We start from the raw sequence: 6,338 nt of genomic DNA, 5'->3' as shown, positions 1-6,338 counted from the left end.
TGTCACCACATGGTGTTTTGGCTGAAATATAGGGAGAAAATCCAGGCTCACAGGGATATGTTGATGAGGAAGGAGTATTATAATAGCCTTTTCAAATGGTCGTGGATATTCTTCATCAGCACACACACATAGGTTAATTGCAATAAGAAATCCGCAGCATGTCAATAAATTGTACTGTTGCATTAAAATCCATTGGCCTTCACGTGGTCTTCTACCGACACATGATCTTCTAACATCATTCCTTGGCCTTAGGAAAACTTCTTGAGTTATACAGATCTTTCAAATGGTGACATTTTCCTTATAAAATATTTTTAAACATCACATGTATTGCTATCTTGACTAATTTCATAATAAGATTTTGAGTATTGAGTCCATGTTTTCGAGAACTCTAATTTTTACTTGAAAAGCTTAACTGTTATTGGCAACAAATGCCCACAGCCGTGTTCCTGGAAGTGAGAGGTCTACTTCGGCCATTTTCAAGATAATGCCTGCCAGGTACCCAAGTTTGAATAACCAGTTCTGTCTGCTGGTAATTCCTTCATGAGATAGATGATAGATAGATAGATATAGATAGAGAGATAGATAGAGAGATAGATGATAGATAGATAGATAGATAGATAGATAGATAGATAGATAGATAGATAGATGCTAGAGTACCAGGAAACTCAGGGCTCATCAGCTTACAAGTCAATTACGCGTATTTTTTCCTCAAGACCGTCCTTGCTGCTTGCAGAAGTGTTTGCCCAATTTTGTCAGTTTATTCTAAAAAGCCTCGTGCCTAAGGGTTGAGGTTCAGTATTATTAACTATTAATACTTCATGAAAGGTATTCTCTGGTGCAAATGGCACCTTCTCTTAATTTACTTGAGGGCTCCTTCCAGAAAAGCGGGTGGCTGGCTCTCCTTGTTTACAGCATCAGCTTCCCAAGTGTCTCCTTGTATCTACTCTGTTCCCCCAAATAGTAACCAAGTAACCCCTTTAAAATGTTAAATAGTTCTTCCAAAGCATAGAGTCTAGGAAGGAAAAAAGAGTAACTTTAAGTGGGGAAATGGGGCGAATACAACCATAACCAAGGGGGGAATGTGTAATATCCTAAAGGTCACGCAGATATTCTAAGAACTCCGTAGACATGACTGGATAAGCCCTTCACCTCCGCAGTTTCTTGCCCAAACCCCCAAACTTCAGTCTAATCGTGAGCTCAGCATCAGACAAGCCCAGGGTGGGGGACATTGTGCAGGATAACTTGGCCGCTACTCCTCCAAGACGGTCAACGTCATGAAAGACTAGGGACGATGGAGAAACAACCATAGACCAGAGGAGGCTGTGAAGCCATGATGACCCAAAGTACTCAGAGCATGGCCTGGGTCATGGAACAGATGAAGGCATTAATGGAGAAACTGATGAAATCCGAATAAGTCTAGAATGTGTGCTTAGCAGTAACACAGCCATGTCGGTTATTTACTGTTGACAAAGATGTCGCGTAAGGTGTTAACAATGGGGAAACTGAGTGACACACATATGGGAGCTCTCACTGCTATCTCTGCAACTTCTCATTAAATCTGAAACTATTCCAAAATTAAAAAAAAAAAAAAAGAGAGAGGTGAGAAACTTGAGGCTGATCATTTTACTCTTTTGCTCAAAATTCCCTGCTTGCTAATCATTCAAAGTTAAAGCTAAATGCTTAACAACTCCTATGTAATCTGGCCACCCATGAACTTTATTTTTATTTTTATTTTTTTTATTTTCTATTTTTAATTTTTTAATTATGTTTTTACCCATGAACTTTCTAATCTTTTCCTAAGTAGTCTTTCCCCACCTCCCTTTGCTTCAGTCATGCAGGGCTCTGTGCTGTTTCTCTAACACAATAAGCATTCATCTGCCCCAGGGCCTTTGCACTTGCTTCTCCCTTTGCCAGGTAGCAGCGTGATTTATTCCCAGACTTCCTTCAGATCTCTGAACAAATTTTACCCCTTTAAAGAAGATTTTTTTTCTTTTACTGTTTTATATAAAATAATCATGTGTCCCACTCCGGCACTCCTTATTCATTTACTCTGCTCTGTTTTTTTCCATCATCAGCTAATATGTTTACTTGTCCATTTTTAAAATTTCTTCCCCCAGAATGCAATCTCTTTGAAAGTAGGGACTTTGTTTTGTCCACTGCTACCCTTTAGCATTTAGAGCAGAACGTCGGATATAGTCAGCTCTCAATAAGTACTTTTTTTAAATTTATTTTTTATTCTTTTAATAAGTACTTTTTGAAGAATAATTCAACAATAAAGTGTTCGTGGGTTCAATTAAAACAAGTAATGTAAGTAAGAAATAATTGTTTTGCTATCTAACGCTGCCAACCATTATTTCTGGGGAAAGCCAGGAACTTATTCTGATATTATGCCTTTGATTACTTTTGTGTGTTAAAATCTTTTGTTGATATTAACTGGCAGAGTTTTTTGAAATATCTCTTCTTGGCAAAGCAAAATAGTCAAAAATCTTATGTTCTCAAAACTGTTTCTGGAAATTTTACTGGTCAAAGAAATCCAGAACTTTGATTTTGAACTTCTATAGAATGCAAGGTTGTAGAGATTCAGGAAAAAAGTATGCTAGATATCAGTATGGAAGCACATTTCATGAAGACACAGGCATTCAGGTAAATATAACTGATGTGAAATAGTAAACAAGTTCTATATCTTATAATTCTGGTAGTTCTTTCTAGAATCAGGTGGAAAAAAGACTTTTCAACATATCTCCTCGAAGGTCATTATTTGTATGTATCTGTAGAACAACAGCAACAAAAACAGGCTAGGTCTTTTTTTCTAAGAAAGTCTTAGTTAAAGGATATATATTTTTGTGTTTATTTAATTTTCCCCCATATGAATATGTTGTTCTACTGTTTTTAAATATGTATATTTAATCCTTATTTTAATTCACATTGGCGCTAAGTGACAATCTAAGTAAAAAGTACACAATATTAGAGAAAAAGTCCTTCAGGATCTGATTGCATTGTCCTTTGCTAATTGTGCCTAACAATTTATTCAAAGTTTGAAACCTTTTTTTTTTAAATAGGTTTTACACCATTTATAAATAACAATAGAAAATTAAAGGCTGCATTACTGTATTTTGAGTTACCATATTTCTTAAAAGACAAATTATTTTCTTGAGACATTTTTCCGAATTCTGAATAAGAAGCTTTCACTGGGATTCTGAACTTTATTCAAGTGTTTTTATTTTTATTGTTTATATTTGGGATCCACAGATGGTTACAATCGAACTGAAGAAACAGATTGTGTCCAATTTTAAATATTTATAAGAACTGATAAACTTCAAAAATGAAACATACTGGTTCTCCCTCCTGCCCCACTGTCCCAACCCCCAAAGAATTGGGTCTAGATTCTGGGTAATCGTGACTTTGCAGACCTGACAGTAGTATTTTATATATGGTAATAAGTAAATGTTGTTTATAAGGTCATCAAATACTTAGGGCATGGAAGAAAGTTCTGAGGTTGGAAATAATATCAGTAAGTTGCTTTCCTAATAGGAGAACTTCGTTGACTTAAATTCAGCTCAAAATTAATCCTAAACATTAGGTATTAATTTATAACCTTGTGAGAGACTTACAACATACACATTTCCATAATTCTGTATAAATGAGCTTTCTTTTTCTTTTTAACCACAGGTTGGTACCTTTTGACCACTTTCCCCTGTCTCACCTACCCCCCCAGTCCCTTGCCTCAGGCCACCACCAACCTAGTCTCTGTATCTGTGAGTCCCCGTTTGCTTTTTGGGTTTTGAGATTTTGTGTTTTTTAATTCCACATATAAGTGAAATCATATGGTATTTGTGCTTCTTTCTCTGGCTATTTCACTTAGCATAATGCCTTCAAGGTCCATCTGTTACAAATGGTAGAATTTCCTAATTTTTTATGGCTAATGAATATTCCTGTGTGTGTGTGTGTGCGCGCGCGTGTGCGTGCCCCACATTTATCCATTCTTTCAGTTATTAACAGCTACTGTAAGAATGCAATCTCAGCTGTTGTAAATAATGATACAATGAACATGGAGGTGTAGATATCTTTTTGAGTTAGTGGTGTTTTCATTTCTTTCAGATAAATAGAAGTGGAATTGCTAGATCACATGATAGTCCCCTTAATTTTTTGAGAGACCTCCATCCTGCTTTCATAGTGGCCGTACCAATGGACAGTCCCACCAACAGCACACAAGGGCTCTCTTTTCTTCTCTTTTCTTGCTAACACTTATTTTTTTTGTCTTTTTCATACTAGCCATTCTGGCTGGGGCGAGGTGATATGTCATTGGGGTTTTAACTCGCATTTCTCTGCTGAATAGTGACTTCGAACATCTTTTCATGGACCTGTTAGCCATCTGCAGGTCGTCTTTGTAAAAATGTCTATTCAGATTCTCTCTGTGGTCCATTTAAGGTTCGTCCTTTGAGGTCCTCCTTTGCTTGGAGCGTATAGCAATATGGAAAACAAGACCTATTTTTTAGAAAAAGGGCTATATATCTAAATTGTGTGTGTATGTGTGTGTGTGTGTGTGTGTATACATATATTAGCTCAGAACAAGCTAAATGCCTCCGTGGAATAGACTCTGCAACAGGTACACAAAGTAGTAACGAACCTGCAGCAGTGAGCTTCGCTGGTCTCCAGGCCCTGACCCGGTCAAGGTAGCAGGACGTTCATTTACTATGATGCAATGGCTCTTCATCAGCCTCCGTTCTTAAAGGTCTGGGATATTTTTTCTGACTCCTTGCCCCACGTTCCCCTCTGTCCTTTGAAAGGAGGATGGAAATAGTTGCTTTGGATCCCTAAGGATGCTGTGTTGAAATGATGGCGTGTATCTTGAAAGCCAGCAGGGAGGAGACTCCGATTTGAAGCCAACCCCAAACATTGGCTCCGGGGATCCATGTGAAACGTCCTTAGTCCAGAGTCACTAGTCATCAGCCAAAGACGTGATTCTGACAAGGGGGCCCCAGGGGGCCAAATGGAGCAACTCAAAAACCCCTAGACAGGAGAAAGGGGAAACCTGGAATTGAGAGAGGAAAAACATTTAAAAATGCCTTCAAGAGGAAAGTACAGGATGAGCATTCAAAACATCCGAGAAAAGCTACCCTTATAGAAGACTACCAACAAAATCAAACGTCAGAAAAGGAATTCACATCAAATAAAAATAAGTGAAGAGTTTGTCAATGACTTCAAACGGTTGGTTCATTGAGTAACTGACCCTGGGGAAATAACTGAGAAAGCAGAACGTGTTCCACCTTAACCATTAATGATCATTAGTAGGTAAATGGTTAAATGACGTTGGTACCATGAAATTGTTTGGGAGAGACCATCTCCACGGCACCGCTCACGTCTCTGCATGTCTTGCTAGAACATTTGTATGATGAACAGCCTTGGAAGACGGAGATATTATCTCCCTCGGGAGCACAGGCCGGGTTTGTTCACTCTCCAGTGTAATAAATACAGTATCTTCCTCTAGGGCCAAAGTAAAGCTGCTCTGCTGATGGCCAGGGAACGACGATTCGGGTCCTCTAAGCGTCGGTCACTTCACTGTGGACGCGGGTGTTGCCCATCCTCCTTTGTGTGACCCCGTGGGAACTGGAGCTCAGGGCGCTGGTCTAAGTGCGGACACCCCTGACACTGCCGCTGCTGTTAGTATAGAACTTCTTTGTCACTAACCCGGGAATCTCATGTCATCTGCCAGCACCCACGAAGCTGTGGCAGGCTCGCTTTCAACTTGCAAATAGAGTAAAATCTCAGACCTTCAGAGCTGCTGAAATTGTTAAAAAGTTGAAATCTCCATGATATGGAAAGATCACCAAGACAGACCGAGGAAAAAACTCACCAAAGTAATAATGTAATAAAGTAATAACGTACAATGTATTAGGAGTATCTACACTACCACTCACACGTATTTGAGCCCAACATACGTGGATGAGTATAGAAATATTTAAAGAAAATTCTGGAAGGATACATACCAAATAATAAAAAATGATTACTGTTCTATTGGAAGAGAAGGAGGCTTGGTACCTGAGTTAGAGGTGGGCTAGACAAAGACTAGGATACCAAGGAGAGCGTATTGAAGTGGTTGGCTCATGATCCACTCATTCTCCCTGGGGGTGGGGGGTGAGGGGGCACCACTGGGAGAAAAGAAGTGAACTGATCTCATCTCCTTGCCAACCGGACTTACATATATACAGATTAATGATATTTGGTAGGTGAAAAAGACCTTCTCCACACAATTCTTCCAGTAGGAAGCCTCTGGCGAGAGATTGACTGTGGTAGATAAACTCAGAACATATGGATGCATAAGGCTTAATTAACTCCTT

General features: G+C 39.0%; 1 protein-coding gene across 1 annotated transcript in view; it reads right to left on the bottom strand.

Annotated features, from left to right (window-relative positions):
• Positions 1-3,202: 3,202 nt before the first annotated feature.
• The window catches only part of MDFIC (MyoD family inhibitor domain containing), a 291,855-nt gene continuing 288,719 nt past the window's right edge, over positions 3,203-6,338 (bottom strand). The window contains exon 8 of the transcript XR_007402123.1: positions 3,203-5,032. The gene's annotated coding sequence lies outside the window, so the exon portion shown is untranslated. The remainder of the gene's footprint in view (positions 5,033-6,338) is intronic.

This window comes from Canis lupus, chromosome 14, assembly GCF_003254725.2.
Source record: "Canis lupus dingo isolate Sandy chromosome 14, ASM325472v2, whole genome shotgun sequence".
Lineage (NCBI taxonomy): Eukaryota > Metazoa > Chordata > Mammalia > Carnivora > Canidae > Canis > Canis lupus.
The sequence above is the reverse complement of the archived record's forward strand: the minus strand, read 5'-3'. Positions and strand labels throughout refer to the sequence as shown.